Below are 20,741 nucleotides of genomic sequence, written 5' to 3' on the forward strand. Positions count from 1 at the left end.
AATAGAAAAAAATTCTAAAATTTGTATAGAACCACAAATGATCCTGAATAGCTAATCTTGACAAAGAAAAATTGTAATTGAAAGCATTACAGTTTCTGATTTCAAAATAAATTACAAAGTTAAAGTCATCAGCAGAGTATGACACTGGCATAAAAATAGACACAGGCCAATGGAATAGAATAGTGAGCCCAGAAATAAACTCAAGCATATACAATCAACAGATCTTTGGCAAGGTTATCCAGAAGACATAGTAGGAAAAAACAGTCTCTTCAATAAATGCTGTTGGGAAAACTAAATATCCATGAGCAAAATAATGAAAGTGGACCATTACCTTACATTATACACAAAAATCAACTCAAAATGGATTATGACTTAGACATAAGCATTGAACCAGCAAAACTCCTAAAGGAAAACATAAGGAAAAAATCCTTGATATTGGCCTTGGCAATGGTTTTTTGATATCGTGTCAAAAACTCAGACAACACACAGAAAAAGTAATAAGTGGAACTATATCAAACTGAATAGCTTCTGCACAGCAAAGGAAACAAACAACAAAATAGCAAACAACAAAATGATGAGACAGCTTCTTGAGTGACCGAAAATCTTTGCCAAAAACTCTGATAAGTGGTTAATATCCAAAATATATAAGGAACTCCAACAACTCAACAGCAAAAAACAAAGAAACAAAAATCCCCACAAAAAACAAATACCCCAGTTAAGTAGGCAAAGGACACAAATAGACACTTTTTCGAAGAAGACTCAAAAATGACCAACAAATATATGAAAAACTAGTCAATATCATTAATTATCAGAGAAATGCAAATCAAAACTAGAATATTACCTCACACCTGTTAGGATGGTTGTTATAAAAAAAGTCAAGAGGTAACAAGTGTTGCTGAGAGTGTGGAGAAAAGAGAACTTTGAACATCGTTGGTGGGAATGTAAACTGGTATGCCCACTATGGAGAACAGAATGGAGGCTTCTCAAAAAAATAAAAAATCAGAACTATTGTATAACCCAGCAACCCTTCTGGGTCTATGCCCAAAAGAAATAATATCAGCACCTCATAGGAATATCTGTGGTCCCATGTTCATTGCAGCATTATTCACAGTAATATAGAATCAACCTGTGTTTACTAGTAGATGAATGGATAAAGAAATTATATTATATATACATAAACAATGGAATATTACTCCTTTTTTTTTTTAAAAAAAATAGGAGATCCTGCCATTTGTGACAACGTGGAAGGACGTTATGCTAAGTGAAATAATCCCAACACAGAAAAAAAAAATTTATCTTAACTCATTTTATTTATTACTATCAAACCTCAAACCAGTTCTTTAACAGTTTCTTACCTTTATTATTTCCCTCCTTTCCTTATCTTCTCCCAATCATCTTAACCTTCATATTCTAGCTTGAACTGGATATTTTCTATTTGCCTCTCTATTTCTCTACTCTGCCTTCCTTCACCCTGCCCTGTGCCAGAGAGGCTAATGCTTGCAGATTGAATCAGTGATAATCCTTGCTTCCTGGCTTCAGGTTAGGTTCTTCTAGAGGTGTCCCAGGCAGCATATAGAAGAAGAATGGAATTTTTCCTCTTTTCCTGAGAGATCACTGAGTTGATTGTGTCCCTTTACCAAATGCCAGTGTTCCTGGTGCAGCCCTCTCTCTGCTGCTTTCCGAGTTCCAGTATTGGCAGCATCCCCTTGCTCTTCAGGACTTACGGGTAGCAATCCACCCTTATTTTTGCAAGCTCTGGGTTCCAAACCCTTGGGTGATTTTCCTAAACTATGTCTATATCTTTGTAAAGAATGCCTTTATTAAGCTTTCTGTTATGGAGTCTGAATGTGCCATATGCTTTCTGCTTTTTGTCAGGGTCCTCCCGGATTAATGTATTCTTTTTTTAAATCTGTATCTTAATATTTTTATTTCTCCTCCATCTCTGATTGAAACACATATTAGTCATCACCTCTACTTCTGAAGAAGCTTCCTGGATGACTTTCTTGTCTGTATTCCTATACTCCGGAAGTCCTTCTACAAACTTGCTGCCACAGTGGCAATTCACATGTTAATGGGTTGTTTGACTTTCCTTTGGGTCAGAAAATACCAGTGGTTAAGAGAACTTAGAATTTAAAAAATTAAGGTTCAGTCTCAGATCTGCTAATAAATGAAGTGACTTTGGGCCAGTATCTTTTTTTCTAGGTTCTAGTTTTCTGACATAATTTAATATCTATTTTATAGCTCATTTTATGGGAAAAATGGGGAATGCATACATACAGCTTAGTGTAGTGCCTGCATCTTGTAAGTGCTTAATAAATGTTATCTATTTTTATTTTTTATAAAATTCCTTTATGTGTTTCCACCATTTACAGAATAAAAGACAAACTCCTTTGTTTGACACGTAAGGCCCTCTGTACTTTGACCCTAATTATTTAGCTTCACATCTCACTGCTATCTTACACACAGCATGAAGTTCAACTGTTTTGAACCACTAGCAAACTCCTAACATCCTCTTTAACTGGCACATCCCTGTAACCTTTGTGCATATCATTCACTTTCTTGTAATGCCCTTAACAGTTCCAAGCCATGCACACTTCAATTTACCTGATATTACACTCAGTCTCCAAACATCAGTCTAAATACTACCTCTATTAGAAAACTCTCCTTGACTTCCCAAGGTAGATGAAAAACCTTGCCTGTCCACCTTGCCGACTCCTGAGTTAGTATTTATGCCCACAGTATGATTCCCTGGTAGTCACTAGACAGTGAGCTCTGTTGAGAAGAGAGACAGTGATATTTCAACTTCGATTTATGAACATTGTGGATAGGGCTGGGCACCTAGTAGATGTTTGATAAACATTTGTTTAATGAATGTATTCTGCTCCAAATATAATTTTGTACTGTTCATAATTTAAGTCATCTTCAGATGATTTGGAAGTAATATTTAACTTAAAATTCAGAGCCTCTTATCTTGCTTTGCATCTGTTATGCAGTTTCACAGCATAGCTAATGTGTTACCACACTGTATCACAGTATCACCAATATGATGCCCCCATCAACTCTGTTTGTGTTAATACCTGGGAGCTGATCTAGAAGCTGAATCTGCCAAGAAAACTGACATGCATGTATATGTTCAGTGCCTTAATTTATCACAACCTCTAAAAATACACATTGAGAAAATTCTTGCTGACTAAATATTAACATCAAGTAGTGTCAGTGGAGTAAATTAAAGTGAAAAACATGACAACAAAAATATGCATATAGCAAGAAGCTAGAAAATATCATTTCTATAGGAGAGATTAAATTATTGAGTTTACCTTCTTCAAGCAGCTATCATCCCATGGAAAGGAAGAGGAAATTATAATAAATCATTATTTATTTATTTATTTTATTTTTTATTTTTTATTTTTGAGACGGAGTCTCGCTCTGTCACCCAGGCTGGAGTGCAGTGGCCAGATCTCAGCTCACTGCAAGCTCTGCCTCCCAGATTTATGCCATTCTCCTGCCTCAGCCTCCTGAGTAGCTGGGACTACAGGCACCTGCCACCTCGCCCAGCTAGTTTTTTGTATTTTTTTTTTTTTTTACTAGAGATGGGGTTTCACCATGTTAGCCAGGATAGTTTCGATCTCCTGACCTTGTGATCTGCCCGTCTCGGCCTTCCAAAGTAAATCATTTTTAATATGTATTAAATCTTATACTCTTAAACTATAATATGCACTTGAGGATAATTTACTTTCTTTGGGAAGTTGCAATAATTCTTTCAATTTATCACTGAGTGCAATAAAGCAATAATTAAGTGGCAACTTATTTAATATTCCCAAATTATCTTTTATTAGTAGTAACATTTTTAGAAGCAAACCCTAATTCTTAGTAAACTCTTCATTGTCACCTCAAATGATATAAACACCATAATTATTTTAAAATGTGTGTTTTAATCTATAGATATCTCTTTGAATTTAAGGTTATTTAGTGGAAATATTTAAAATTGGTTGTGTTTAGCTTTAAAATAGGGCTTATGAATGAAATACTTTTTAATATTTTTCTATAGATCAGGAAATGTAGTGTTGTTTCAATAGCTGCTTTTGTTATTCTAATGCATTTTAATAAATGTTTTAATTGTGCTTATACTCTTAAGAAAGTATCATAGAGGATATTCTTAGAAAAAAGCAAGCAGGATATAAAATTGTAGAAACATTTCTAGTAATATGTTTTTCTTACAGAAATTTTCCACTAACGTGCTTTTATTAGGAACTCAGTTTAAAGAACAATGGTAATACCTTTGGTTTAATACCATATAATTATTTCAGTAGAGGGCTACAAAATCCAATGAGTAGCAAAGGTAGGGAGCAGGGGTAGTCTAAGTGGGTGGTAACAGAGGCAAGGATGGAACTGCAAAGTGAATGGGGTCCACATATGAGCAGATGAGGTTGCTGTTATTCCCCAGAGGAGACAGCCAGGAACTCAACCAGAGTGTGAAAGGAGACAAGGGAAGCATTGCCTCAGGATGTTCATCTTCTCACATTGTTATGTCAAATTATCACCTGGCTCTTTTATAACTCTTTTTCCTTCTAGTGTGCTCTGAGCTCTCCTGCTAGCTTTAGTGGTTTTTCTGTGTGCACACTTCAGTTTGTTAATTTATTTAACACAAATAAACTGAGAACAGCTAACATGTCCGACATTAAGCCAGATTCTAGAGGTACATACGCAGAAAAGAAGCATTCTCGTCATTCAGGGCAACTATAGTTCAAAGGGGAACAAGTGCCTAACTAGATAACTATAGTGTAATGTTAACATTGCCGTAATTGAAAATGATTGATTAAAACAGAAGCTAATACATAGTGTACACATACTATGTGCTTGCTATTATACTAATTAAATATATTGTTTCTTGTTTCACCTTCACAGGATGAGACATTTACATTTACACTATTTTTATCTCTACTACAGAGCTAAAAACAAATATCTAATATTAGAATAAAATGAAACTGAGCTGGTCAGGTGATTGAAACAATATGATATTTATCAAAGTATAGTTGCACTCAGCTGCATCCAAATTATCAGAGTTCTTAAATGTGGATTCCTGGGCTCCAACAGGCAATCTACTAAGTTCACATTTCTGAGGAAGGGTCTAGGGAATTTGTTTCTTCTTATACAATTTTGTTTTCCATTAATGAGAGCAATTTTTAAAGCTATAGTAGAAATTTTACTAGACAATTTAAACTCTCTGTCTAGCAATGTATGTGTGTACGTGTGTATGTGTGTACATATAAAGATTGAAAACTACTGAAATAGGTGATTATATGTATCATTTAATATATGATATGATATATGATATATGTTTTTATATTAATGTTATATATTATATTATAATATAAAATTATATATAATTTTAACATTAATTATATATATATTTTATATTAATGTTATATATAATATATGATATATGATACATAATATGATATATAATATATAATATATGATAGAAATGTCCTTTCTATGCTTCTAAAATATAATTTAAAACTAAATATAATAGAATTCAGATCTAAATGAAATTCAGTGATAACCACCAGATTGATTCTATTATTAAATAATCCACACTGCATTGTATCTTGTCCCAGTTATTAAGTTATTATCTCAGATTTAGATTTAGTATTTTCACCCTTCCCTGATAACTACCTTTTAAAGATACTCTTGATTCTTATATTCCATTTTCAATTAAAGTTTCCATCTTTCATTAAATATAATTTTATGGAAGGATACATGAAAAATCCAGCTGAATTCTCTATCAAGCTTTCATGTCTTTTCATGTATATAAATATATATGCAAAGGTTTATGCATCAATTCCTGTTTTCTCTCAAAGTTTTAAGACAAGTTAAGGCTTATGAAATAAAATAGATGAAATAAGCAAAAACTGATAACAAAAATGAGGTCAATAAAATATTATAAGGCCGGGCACGGTGGCTTAAGCCTGTAATCCCAGCACTTTGGGAGGCCGAGATGGGCGGATCACGAGATCAGGAGATCGAGACCATCCTGGCTAACACGGTGAAACCCCGTCTCTACTAAAAACTACAAAAAACTAGCCGGGCAACGTGGCGGCGCCTGTAGTCCCAGCTACCCGGGAGGCTGAGACAGGAGAATGGCGTTCACCCGGGAGGCGGAGCTTGCAGTGAGCTGAGATCCGGCCACAGCACTCCAGCCTGGGTGACAAAGCGAGACTCCATCTCAAAAAAAAAAAAAAAAAAAAAAAAAAAAATTATACAGAGTGTTAATACAGAGCTAGGAGTGAAGTTCCTTCAGTCAAGAATAATATAACAAAATTAAAAATAGGTTATAGAGAGATATACACAACATACATATGCGGCTAAGGAGGAAAATCAATGTCAATAAAAAATGAATATCTCTAATAACTCTTCAAGTATTTATGATAAACTTCAGGCTGATTTATTTCAATTATCTGATGCACACTTGTTTTTTCCCATATTACAGGATTATTTGATAGACTTAATGATTCTGTAAAAGAATGTATTTGTACAAATACAAGACTTTTTCAAAATGAAAAAATATCCAATGTCCAATGTTTTCTGGCTGAGTTTTTAGATATGAAGGTGGTTGGGGCGTGTGCGTATATATATATATATATACGCACACGCATATGTGTGTGTATACACACACACATGAATGTTTTCCCCTTCTTCCTACCACGTGCCAAGAAAGTTTTAGCACTTTGAACTCACTGACTGTGGATCATCACTGCATCCAGACTACAGCTAGATGAACTTTCAGATTACTAAAAAATATAAAAGACACAATGGGTTAGTAAAGACAAAGAAAAACTAACTATAAGCTGTTTACATATTTAAGGTAAAGTGCTACAGACTGAGACTGAAAACAAGTTAACAAAGAGTTTCCAGATACATTCATATAGGAAGAATGTGGGAGTTGATGTATTACTACCAGAGAAGGTAGTTTTCAAGGTTAATAGAACTAAACAGAATTCTAGAAAGCACTAGATTATGATAAAAGATAGAAATATATATACATCCAAATTCTGCAAGTCACACACAATTTAGCGGGAAAATAACAGGACAAAACCTATTAGAAATGCAAGGACTTGATGAAACTACAATTATCCTAGGAGACTTCAATATACTTCTTTTGCATTTGGATGTGACTGCTAGAGAAAAACATAAGTGAGAAGACAAAGGAGCTGCATAATACATGAATAAAATTGATTCTCTGGATACATTTAGAGCCTCTTTTACCAACAGAGTAGGACTATTTTATGACGTCTATGTAACTATTGAGTATCAATAGTTAAATGTTGATTAACTATGTGGCAACCTAAATAATCTTTTTAAAGTAGATGTTTTCCAAGATATATATGTCTATCATAATGTAAGAAAATAAATGTAAACAATAAATATTGTAACTAAATGCAGGCCTGGCTACTCACCACTTACAGAATCCAGTGACAACAGTGAGGTATGGTAGAAAGAAAGTGACTTTATTAACCAACACTAGTAATGGAGAAACAGCCAGATTCTTTTCCAAAGCAACTAATTCACACTTTAGGCTGGGGAGGAGAGCTTAAAATGGGGAACTTGCAATGGGAGGCATGCTGGCAGACTGCTGAGTACAAGGTGGGAGTGTCTTGTTCTGGTGGTTATCTCAAGCTATGGTCCACCTGGAGTGTGGGCTGCTGTAATCTCATCAATGGCTGGGTTGTTGACTAACTGTCTTGAAGTAATCTCTGGATTTTTGTAGCTGGGTTTCTATGCTTGGTCTGTTTCAAGATTAGTTCCTGGAACTTCTAAGTAGGCATATAATTACATAGAAGCATACAGTTAGACAAATGTTCATAGTGTAAGGGAGTGTATGGTGACAAAGGGAGGGAAATGGTGTTTCGAAGAAAGTACATTTCAAGGCTATATTTTAAGACTAAGGAAAAGAAAAAAGGTTTCTGCTTTAAGCTTTAAGGTTACATCTTGAGACTAGGAAAAAAAGAAAAAAGTTTTAAATTGTATTTTCAGGCTAGACTGTTCAGTTACACAAGGGTATTTCAGTATCAGGAAATCTGTATAATCCATTATATCACCAGATTGAAAGATGTAAATAACATATGATTATATAGATAAATGATGAAAATGAATCTGGTAAAATTCAGAAGCCATTTAAAAAATAAATATACATATATCGTGCCATTTCAATTAGGATACAAATTAGATTTTGAAATAAAACTGGGCAAATTGTATGCAAATTATATAAAATTATAAATTGCCAAAAATAACTAAGAAAGTTTCTCAAATAAACAATATAGAAGAAAGATATAACAACAGAAAATATCACAAAAAACTGTAAAGCCACTGTAATGAAATCAAGAGAGTATTGGCTTAGGATTAGAGATACAGAAAGGAAAATTCAGAAATACATCCCAGAACATACAAATTTACTAAATGACAAGGCAAGCATTTCAGCTGAGTAGGAAAATAAGAGATTATTTCATAAAGAGTGTTAGAACAACTAGAAATCTTGAAAAATACTCGTATCTGAGAATTAAAAAGTACTATAAAATGTAAAATAAAAAACAGACATTGGCAATTTTGCAAGAACATGTAAGAAATTTGATATACAATATAGAGATAAGATGTCTGGGTTTAGAACTGAAAATGTAAAATGTAATGGGAAAAGAAAAACACATTTGATGATATCTTCTTTAGGAAGTCATAACAGCACTTACAATGTGTCAGTTATTCATTTTTAAAAAGTGCATTACTTATATAAATTCTTGTAACAATTGCCGTAAGGTAGTTATTATCATCTTTGTTTTACAGACAAGGATATTAATACATAGGTTACCCTATAGCTAGGAGCTTCTAACTAGGAACTTCTATGAAGCAAAAAATAAAAATAAAAACAAAAAAAATTAGCAAAGTCGGTAGACTAATCACAGATTTGTAGGACATTGCTCACACCACAAAAAACAGATAGAGGGTTATTCTATGTGTAATACAAAAAGCTTGTACACGTTGTTAAACTTTTAAAAAGGTGGGGAAAACAAGTAGCACAATAGACATAAAGGATATAAATATGCACTACACAGAATAACAAATCCAAGTGGCCAACTAATGTAAACAGAAATGCTTGAATCTGTAAGTAATAGGGGATTTGTCAGTTAACAATGAAATATCAATTATACCTACCCAAATGTTCAATGTTAATAAGAAGATTTTTTTCCAGAGTTGTGTTTTCCAAAAGTCAGACCTCGTATTTGTTTACCATTAATTAATTCATACAGAGAGATATACGCGTGCAGAATACTCAATAGAAAATTATTGTGTAAATACATCTGGTGTATGTTTATGTATATTTGAAAACACTACCTGAAAAAAATCAGTGTAGGTAGTAATTCCACAACGATTTGTAGCAGCTTTCTTACTCTGCCGGTTACTACCCCAGCCACTTTATACTCACCTTGTCATCTCATCTTCTCCACAGCCTTTCCAGGTAGCTACTGTTAGAGCTCCCATTTTTTCTATGGTAAAACTGAAGTAGAGAGATGTTAGTGAAGTCATCCAATGTCACACAGCTCATAAGTAGAGGACTTAGGATTTGAACCTTGTTCCCTCTGACTTTGAGATGCCCAGTTATACTTCATGATGTGATGTAAACTGCCCAAAAGTATTCTTTTTTAAACACCATACTCCTATGTAATCTATTTTTTTTCCTGTTATTAGTAAAGTTTTTATCATATGTGGAATGTCAAAAAATAATTGTTTACTTTAATAAAAAGAATAATCACTCTCTTTAAAATTGTCATTTCTACAGTGTTGATGAATATTAATTCTAAAGAGAGATTTCCCAATGATATCTATTATTTGGCTGTCTTAAAAAAAATTCCTTCCAAAGAGACTTCAGAAAATCAATAATAAAACAAGGTTTGATGTCTTTAGGTAGAATTTAAGATTATATCAAGAAGGTAAAGGGTATAAAATGACTGTAGCAGTTTCTACACTTAGTAAAACCAGAGTATAGTTTTCAAAGTGACTAGCATTGACAAAATTTTGAGAATAATTCGATAACTCAGAAAAAACTGTTTTAATTATAGTTTTAAAATGTTTAGTTTGCCAGAATAAAGTATCTTGGCTGATCACAGCAATTTTGGAAAGCCTAAATTTCCAAAATACTCAAAATATAACATTTCTTAATTTGGGCTAAATCATGTGTTTGAACAAAAGTTTCCTTAGGCTAACTAAAAAAAAAAAAAAAAAAAAAAAAAGTGATGAGGACAAGGGCAAACAGATGAAGTCTGCACTGAAAGCAGCCTGCTCAAATGAAGAATGCCCGAGTGGCAAAATAGTCACCAAGCAATTATTTAAGAGGGACATGTTTATTAGTTGTTTTTAAAATGCAGATCCAGTAATAATTTCAAGCTGTCTCCAATAAAGCCTAAACTCAATAAAAATACATTATAATTTTCAAAATGCTATGTTTTAAATAAATGCAAAAGTCACAAAGAAGAGCCCCAGGCTAAGCATAAAAGTTACAGCTGTAGAAATTAATTTACATGAAAGAGCCATCATGCTTCCTTTAGAAATAACTTGCTAGGGGAAAACACAGCACAAGCCGAATATTCATAAAGAAACTCAAGAATTGAGGCAGGAGGCACTGACAGCTGCAATCATTTATTTTTCAAACTCCTGGACATGTTATAGCATGCCTGCTAGATATGAGGTAGGATAGTAAAAGCAAAACAAAAGTTGATGAAAGAAACAGCCAGAAGGCCTTTAACACCTTTTCAGAAACCTACTGTTCAGATGTTCTTAAATTTTAAATCAAAATCATATCAATGGAAATTAATTTTATGCTATTAAATTCTCTGAATAAATATTTCCTGTGGTGTAGCTACATCACCCAATAAAATCCTTACAAAGAGAATTTTTAACTTTTAATTAATTATTAAAAAGAAAGAATGGATTTCATGATACATTTGCAAAAACGCTATAAAGTGTGACTACCTTAGGCCCAGTTCTTTAATTCTATTTAAAAGTTATTAACTGAGATCCTACTTTTTTTTAGGGCTCTAGTTGAATGTCTAATTAGAGGAAACTGTAGTCCACACTTCAAATTTTTCGATTTTGTCTTCCTTCTTTTACTTCAGTGAAACATGACATTCACTCAAAGGAATTGGCTCTTCTGCTAAGAACCTGACAACTCTCTCTAGAAGAGCTTCCTTTAAGGGCAGGCAGGTTAACCTAGGAAGCCATGTCGAATGGGTCCTTAGGTCCAAAGAGTCCCACATTTACATTTCAGGAATATTTTGATGAGTATCTTTTGAAAATTTATATTACTTCTTATACTCACATGGTGATAGATGTCATTTAAATTTTTATTAATTTTTCATATCTCTCTTAAAAGCCCTGAAGGTATTGATATGACATACCCACAAATATATATATATGTAAAACATATTAATATATATATACACACTTACATACATACACACACATATATTTTCTTACACATATATCCATATGTTTAAATGTTTCAGTACTTATGAGTGTTTTTTTTTCCTGGTGTTTCTATATTCTTAAAACCTGGATTTCAGGTAATCTTTATTTGTTCTGAAATTTCAAGTGATATATTCAGCAAAGTATCTGTGTGACAGATATTCCAAAACATTGCATATATGAGAATGACTTTTGTCTTCATTCATGAATAACAACTTGGCTACATATAGAGAATTTTGTGAAAAACAAAGAAAACTTTTCTTGGCTTACCCATATTTGTTATTATTTCTTCTTCTCTTCATTGTTAAGTTTCTTAAATGCACGTGATCTACATTCCTCCCTCTCCCTTCTTATTGCCCCAGATCTGCTTTGTTTTTTACTCTTTCACGGAGCCTGCAATCTTGATCATCACAAATGATCTCTCATTAGCAAATTTCCTTCCTGTTTGTTCAGGCATCATTATACATATGTATCTCAAGTTTTATGTCTTCATAGTTCAATAATCATATCCATTTGGATGATCCACTATTACCCCAAATTCAACTTGTATAATGGAGATATCCTTACTTCTCAAAACAAATTATCATTTTCTCTATTAATGATACAAGCACCTTTCAATTACCCAGGATTAAACGTGAATTATTCTATGCTTTATGCTCCATCACAACAAATCCTTTGTCAAGATCTGCCCATTCTTCAAAAAGCCATCTTTTGAAAGCGTTCATTCCCTCCTGTTCCAATAATATATAGGTCAGGCTCTAAATCACATCAGGCGCAGAGTTTGAAAAAGTCCCTGAGCAAGTGTTTTATCTCCAGTTTCTTTCTCTCTAATACTCTGATATGAATTCATCTATGACTAAACCTCATAAAATTGTATTCAAAATAATTTATTTTGGGAAAAACCTACCATGGCTTCTAATTTTCTATAAAACAATACAGTCAAAGATTCGTTATCTGGAAACAAAAAACTTCAGAATCTGAGTTTAACTTACCTCACCAAGTGGATCTTTCAGTTCTTCGCTTTCCCACAAGTCTAGTCTATTCTTGTCACTTCAAAGCATCTTAGACACCCTATATGTTAGTGTATTTATTGTGCTATTTTTTAGATCTACTAAAGTTCTAAATTTATTTGAAGTTTCTTGACTTTTAACACATGATATGATTTGGCTCTGTGTCCTCACCCAAATCTCATCTCAAATTTTAATCCCCATAACGTCCACATGTCCAGGGAGGAACGAGGTGGGAGGTGACTGGATCATGGAGGCAGTTTCCCCCATGCTGTTCTCTTGATGGTGAGTGAGTTCTCGTGAGAGCTGATGGTTTTACAAGGCAGTTTTCCCTGCTCTTGCTCTCATTCTGTATCTGGCCTGCTGCCATGTAAGACGTGCCTGCTTCCCCTTCCACCATAATTGTAAGTTTCCTGAGGCCTCTTGAGCCATGCAGAACTGTGAGTCAATTAAACCTCCTTTGTTGATAAATCACCCAGTCTCAGGTAGGATCTTTATAGCAGTGTGAGAATGGACTAATAAAACACACAATTGAATTCCCACATCGCTTATAAAGCTTTTCCTAACCACTTCACTTTATGGTGAAAAAATCTCACATACTATGTTGCATTCGTGATTATTCTATTTATCTGGTGCTTAAAACACAGATATTTGTGATTGTAGTGTCATATGTGTATGCATTAATACATTGGTGATATATACATTGCACATATTATTACATTGTTTTATATAATTTAACATAATAAACATATTTTAAGCTCCTTTAGGAAAGCACTATGTATCAAATGTATGTATAGCTATCATTTTCATTAGAACAGAGCCTTGTCCATAGTTGATGCTAAATATATGCCTGCTAATAAATACATTAAAATACATAAAAAAGGAAAATTTTAGGCTATCAGACAGTAGGGTTGATAAATTTAAAAGAAGAATAGTTTACTGAATGGGCCTGTAAGATGCAAGAATAACACATAAGGAAGAAATTTCCTTGAATTTCTATCAATATAAATCCTAATCTTATGGAAAATAATTTTATACCAGAAAGATTAGGGTTTTTATTTTCTTTTATATGGACTAATTTCAGTAGGAGGAATAGTTTCTAAATTCCCTTGTGTGAATTTGAAAAATAAATTAAGGTGTTTTTTGAGGCATTGATTCTAGCTTCAAGAAATAAAATTGATTTTAAAAGTTATGCTGATGATTCTTGGCATTGTGATTGTCAGTACAAGTCCTTAGAGTGGCCTCTTTCAAGGTCACTAAGAGAATTGCTATTATTGCTGGAGCTTCTGTCTCGGGGGTAATGTTGAAACTACTATGTACACACACACACACACACACAAACACGTATATATACACACACACACACACCTACATACATATAAATATAATAATCATATACTATGAAAATTTAGACCTGGAAAGAACCTCACAGACCACATATTCTAGTACATACAATATCGAGGAACATCACTTTCAATGGAAATTTAAGTTCTATTTGCTTATCAGGTTATATTTTAACAAAACTTTTTGAGACTTAACAGATTTGCTGAAATAAACCAGGCCATTGATGAATGAAGAAGAGCAGGCATCTAAACTTCACTCTTAAGTGTATCTGCCTCACATTGCCACCTATAGAAATAAGGTGCTACATGTTTTTAAGGTGCTTCCTATTGCACAGGATATGCTATAATGTAGAGTACTCCCAATAATTATGTTCTAGTAAAACAAGATTCTCAAGACTGCTGCATCCAGATTTGTTTACTTTTCCCACCTGCATTAGTCAGGGAAAGTCCACTCAGTATGAAACATTTTCTATAAAAATTATTGAAGGGCTTCTTTAGTCGAGGGTTATAAGTCAAGAGCAACACATTTAAAAAAAAAATTTAACTATTATTTTTGACTCAGGGGTACATGTGCAGATTTGTTATATGGGCAAATTGCATGTCATGGGGGCTTGGTGTACAGATTGTTTTATCACCCAGGTAATAAGCATGGTACCCAATGGGTAGTTTTTCTATCCTCATCCTCCTCCTTCCCTCCACCCTTAGGTAGGCCCTGGTGTCTGCTGTTCCCTTCTTTGTGTCCATGAGCATTCACTGTTTAGCTCCTACTTATAAGTGAGAACATGCAGTATTTGGTTTTCTGTTACTGCATTAGTTTGCTTAGGATAATGGCCTCTGACCTCCAACTATGCTGCTGCAAAGGGCATGATCTCATTCTTTTTTATGGCTGCATAGTATTGCTTGGTGTTTAAGTACCACATGTTCTTTATCCAGTCTACCATTGATGGGAATTTAGGTTGATAATAACAAAACAAATTTTCATAAAAGAAAACAAATTGAGTGTGTGTGTATATACATATACATAAACTCTTTCTCTTTCTCCTTTCTCCTTTCTTTCTTTCCTTCTTTCTTTCCTTTCTTCTTTCCTTCCTTCTTTCTTTTCTTTTCTTTCTTTTCTTTTCTTTTCTTTTCTTTCTTTCTTTCTTTCTTTCTTCCTTTCTTTCTTTCTTTCTTTCTCTTTCATCTCTCTCTCTCTTTTCCTTCCTTCCTTCCCTGTTTGCTTGCTTGCTTTTCTTTTCTTTCTTTCCTTCCTTCCTTCCTTCCTTCCTTCCTTCCTTCCTTCCTTCCTTCCTTCTTTCTTTCTTTTTCTTTCTCTCTCTCTCTCCTTCCTTCCTTCCTTCCTTCCTTTCTCTCTCTCTCTCCTTCCTTCCTTCCTTCTTTCTTTTCTTTTCTTTCTCTTTCTTCTTTCTTTCTTTTCTTTCTTTTCTTTCTTTCTTTCTTTCTTTCTTTCTCTTTCATCTCTCTCTCTCTTTTCCTTCCTTCCTTCCTTCCCTGTTTGCTTGCTTGCTTTTCTTTCTTTTCTTTCCTTCCTTCCTTCCTTCCTTCCTTCCTTCCTCTTCCTTCCTTCCTTCTTTCTTTCTTTTTTTTCTTTCTTTCTCTTTCTCCTTTCTCCTTTCTTTCTTTCCTTCCTTCCTTTCTCTCTCTCTCTCCTCCTTCCTTCCTTCTTTCTTTCCTTTCTTTCTTTTCTTTTCTTTTCTTTTCTTTCTTTCTTTCTTTCTTTCTGTCTTTTCTTTCCTTCTTTCCTTTCTTTCTTTCTTTTTTTTTTCATCTTGCTCTGTCACCCAGGCTGGAGTGCAGTGGGGCAATCTCGGCTCACTGCAACCTCCACCTCCTGGGTTCAAGTGATTATCCTGCCTCGGTCTCCCAAGTAGCTGGAACTACAGGTACGTGCCACCATGCACAGCTATTTTTTTTTTTTTTTTTGTATTTTTAGTAGAGACCGGGTTTCACTGTGTTAGCCAGGATGGTATCAATTTTCTGACCTCATGATCCACCTGCCACGGCCTCCCAAAGTGCTGGGATTACAGGCATGACCCACTGCACCTGGCCTACACTCTTAATGATAAATGATATATAAACTTCTATGCCTCAACACTAATGAACTCTTGAAATGTTTTTAAATAAGTAGTCTTTATTCTTACCTGGTTCATATTGCTCTTCTATTTCTGTGGGAACAAGTATATACCAAGTGATATTCTGGCATTCTCTCTCTCTTTCTCACACACACACACACACACACACACACACACTTATTTTATGCAAAGTTTGTTTTTGTTTATACAGTTTCTTAGTGTTCATTCTGAGTCCCGAAATTTTATCCATATTTTGGCACATATCCCTTTCTTATTTCCAACTGATAGAAAAATTCTTCCTGTCTGATTGACTTACTATTATTTAGAATTATTTGTCTCTATATTTAGAAGAAAATGAAGTTTCTTCTTTCTCTCTTATTAGAACTCAGTGTTATGGTCTGTAAACTGCACTGTGCATTCTCCAATCTGTCCTGAATCTTTCGTTGGGAAAGCTAACTGCCTGATTAAGATCTCACTTAAAAACTGATCTCCTTTTCTCCCATCTTGTTGGGAGATTACTGGCTCCTGTAACAAAATGTGTCATTGAGCATCCTATTTGGCTGTAGCTTTAGACTATTAGACGTAAGATTTGACCATTGTGTTCCTAATGTCAGGAAGGCTATGAACAATTGTTCAACTGTAGTCTCCCAAGCTCTCCAGACTTCAAAGACTTTAAAACATACGGGATGCTTTCAAGATGAACTTAGATACCTATGAGTCTACAAACATGATATTTATAGCCCTCAGGTTGTGATCTCAGGTTGTTTTGAATATATAGGTGGATAGATGTATTCAAACCAAATAAAGGCAAACAGTATGTGTTTAAAGAACCTCAATGAAAAGTTTTGTGTAGAAAGAAGAAACAGAATACAGTGGCTACGCAGTTCTGTGTTAACATGATAACATCTCATCTGACAGGCTGCTTCTGTTGTATACAGAAGTCAAAAGGCTTTGTTTAAACATGAATCAACCAATATTTGGTCTTTCTGGGTCACTGCTGAATAGTAGTGTGAATTTCCCCAAGCCATGGGCTTAGGCAGTAGCTCTGGTTGCTCCATACCAAGGTTGCCCCCCAGTGATGCTGGTAATTGTATTTGTTGATATGAAAAGATGGGAGCCTTACATACTGATGAGACTAAGAGCCACATATGCCATAGCCCACAGCCACATGCTTGGACACATTTAGTGTTCTAGGCATGGTGCCAGGCATCAGAGATACAAGATGGATGACACCAGGCCTCAACCCCAGAGGATTTTAGAGGTTATTGGAGAAGAAAGGTGTATAACAAGAAAATGGAAAGGAAGGCACTAAATGTTATGAACTAGATATAAACAAATCACCAAAACAGAGGATAAAGCTATTATCTTTGCCTGATTATAATAAAATTGTGAAATTATTTTCTGAATCAGTGAGCAGATATAGGGAACCCAATCACTTTATGCATAATCAGCTATTTACAAATAATGGGTATAAAAAAGGTGTTAGGAACTGTGAATAATGCTTTTGAGGAAGTTCCACCAAACTTACACCTTTGGGGTGTGGAAAATATGTACTAGATGGATGATCTTGATGGGAACTACTAATAGGGTTCCTACTACATGAATGAAATGAATGATAACTAATTAGTTAGTATAAACAGATGAGCTGGCTGAAGTTATAGCTTTTATAAAGTATATACAAATTTTTGTCTATATTTCTCTATACCTTTTATCTTTAATCAATTTTAATTTCTGGTTAATTGTAGATTAAAAGCCTGTAATTCTCTTTGTTTTAGGGTGTTCATTTTCCATGTAAAATATTAGCTGTTTCTAGCAGTAATAATCATGGGGAAACAAGAACTCAGCTAGTAAAGCATTAGTGAAATTAAAAGATAAGAATGGAGAGGTCATCATAGAGGAGTGGAAAAAAAAAAAAGACTTAGTCCTTTGCATTCCCTTGATGGTAAAAATGAAGTTATTTTGTTAACATGTACTTAGATAATTTTACATTCTTATAGTGCATATTTAAATTTGGATTAAAAAAACAACCTACATCATAAGATTTTACATCATCTGAAAGAATATTTTAATTGGTCCATCTGGCATTTGAAATAATGCGGTACTTATTATAAAGCAGGTGTTAGACACTTCTGAATATTCTGTCCTTAATTAAAGCTTAAAGAAAGTAAGATTACATTTTCTATTTTAAACTTTAAAAATCTAAAGTTAGTAGACATGAATAACAAAATGTGTGGAATCATATGATTTTAAACATTCAGTAACTAATGATTAGATATTATTTATTGAACTTTAATTCCTGGCATACTTTTGTTTTGAATTTGAGAAATGTAACAATGGGTGTCAATATTTGGAAATTATTTATGTTCAAACTTTGTTTATTCACCCTAATTAAGAAAATTTGGTATACTCTTTAGTGTCATAGTTCAGCAAACACTTTAGAAATAAAAGCTCATCATATATCTGACTGTGGTTTTTAGGTATCTTTATTCAGAAGAAAATGAAACTATTGTTTGATACCTCAAAGTTAAAATGTATTCAAAATATGTGGCCTGAATTAATAAACACATTTATAAAAGATTATCTTGGATTCCTTTAAACTATATTCTTTCATAGTTTGAAAGAATTTTTAAGAGAATTTGGTGATCATTTAGAGTCCAGATGATCTCTCTGCAAAAATAAACATCAGTTTAGTGAGTCCTCCTTATAATCCATACATAGAAAATCATAAAATTTGAGAAAGATAATAGTACTGTTATTTAGGTATGCAACAGGTTAAGAAGCAATACATAAAGAATGTCTGTGAATCACATCAAGGAAGATTTAAATCTCCAGTGAAAGAATCTAGGGTTACTTTTGGCCAACTTGATTCAAAACTTCTATTAATGTTTAGTTAAATAAATGGAAGAGTAGTTCAACCAGAATATAGTTCTAATATTGAAGAGCGAGCTAAGCCTCCCAGATCCACTTGCATGTATGGATTTTCTCTGCAAATAGGTACTGCAAGTGGCAACAAACATCAAAATGAAGCAATCAATAAGCAAAATTCTATGCAAGAATATAGGCAAATTTAATTAGATAGATATGGCATCTATTTTCTAGGATTTTATAATCCCAAAATGCAACTGGAAGCTTATGTCAGTATATTTAGATGCCAGGAGAGCAATAAAAAATTAGTGCTCTGAGAAATAAAATAAACCATATATTTGTATTTTGTCAGTTATATCTACAATTGACAAAATTAATCGAGACAGATGATAGAATTATGATTTACAATTATGGCCAGCAGGATGTGACAGTGTGCTGTCTCACTGGAAGTTCACTGTTCCCTGGCACAGGTCTCTAGGCTTCCTGCCTTGGAAACACAGCAGCAGGCTTCATGGGAAGGTGAAGAGCTTCCCTAAGGATGAACCTTCCAAGCCATTCCACCTCACAGCCTTCCTGGGATACAAGGCTGGCATGGCCTACATCATGTGAGAAGCTGACAGCCCAGGATCCAAGGTGAACAAGAAGGAAGTGGTAGAGGCTGTGACCATTGTGGAGACACTGCCCATGGTAGTTGTGGGCATTGTGGCTATATGCAAACCCCTCAAGGCCTCCAGACCTTCAAGACTGTCTTTGCTGAGCACATCAGCAATGAGTGCAAAGGTGCTTCTATAAGGACTGGCATAATCTATAAAGATGACCGTTACCAACTACTGTAAGAAATGGCAGAATGAGGACGGCAACAAGCAGCTGGAGAAGGAATTCAACAGCATGAAAATGTACTGCCAAGTCATCTCTGTCATTGCCCATACTCAGATGTGCCTACTTCCTCTGTGCCAGAAGAAGGCACCCCGATGGAGATCCAGGCGAACTGAGGCACTGTGGCTGAGAAACTGGACTGGGCCCGGGAGAGGCTAGAGCAGCAGGTACCTGTGAACCAATTGTTTGGGAAGGACAGAGTAATTGATGTCATTGAGGTGACCAAGTTCAAAAGCTACAAAAGGGGTCACCAGTCATTGGCACACAAAGAAGCTGCCCCATAAGACCCACCAAAGGCTGTGTAAGGCTGCTTGTACTGGGACATGGCATCCTGTCTGTGTGGCCTTCTCTGTGGCATGTGCTGGGCAGAAAGGCTACCATCACTGCACGAGAAAAGCAAGAAGATCTATAAAATTGGCCAGGGCTACCTTATGAAGGATGAAAAATGGATACATAACAATACCTCCACTGATGACGGCTTGTCTGACAAGGGCATCAACCCTCTGGGTAGCTTTGTCCACTATAATGAAGGGACCAATGACTTCGTCATGCTGAAAGGCTGTGTGGTGGGAATCAAGAAGTGCGTGCTCACCTCCGCAAGCCTTTGATGATGCAGACCAAGCATCCTGCTCTGGAGAAGACTGACCTTAAGTTCATCAACACTGTTTCCAGGTTTGGCTGTGGCCACTTCCAGACCATGGAGGAGAAGAAAGTGTTCATGGAACCGCCAAAAAAAGACCAGATTGCAAAGCAAGAAGGAGCTTAATGCCAGGAACAGATTTTGCAGCTGATGGGGTCTTAATAAAAGTTATTTTCCACTGGAAAAAAAAATTAGATGGGCTTTCAAAACTTAACAGACAAGACTAGATTCTAAATAGTGATGGCAAAAATACAGAATTTGGAAAGAAGTAGTTTGAAAGAAACCTTTATATATAATTTCTAGAGAGTTTAGATTGATTTGATGGGTTCACAATAATTAAAAAAGTAGTTGTTGATAAGTAAAGCACTGTGTTAAGTGTCTCCAGAAATACCAAGATGAGAATGCACTAATCCTGTGTTTAAGGTAT

At 34.6% G+C, this 20,741-nt stretch overlaps 1 pseudogene; it reads left to right on the forward strand.

The window, feature by feature from the left end:
* The first annotated feature begins 16,959 nt into the window (after nt 1-16,959).
* LOC117072135 lies at nt 16,960-20,440 on the forward strand (annotated as a pseudogene).
* Nucleotides 20,441-20,741: the final 301 nt, after the last annotated feature.

Source organism: Trachypithecus francoisi, unplaced genomic scaffold (assembly GCF_009764315.1).
Source record: "Trachypithecus francoisi isolate TF-2019V2 unplaced genomic scaffold, Tfra_2.0 Lachesis_group4, whole genome shotgun sequence".
NCBI lineage: Eukaryota > Metazoa > Chordata > Mammalia > Primates > Cercopithecidae > Trachypithecus > Trachypithecus francoisi.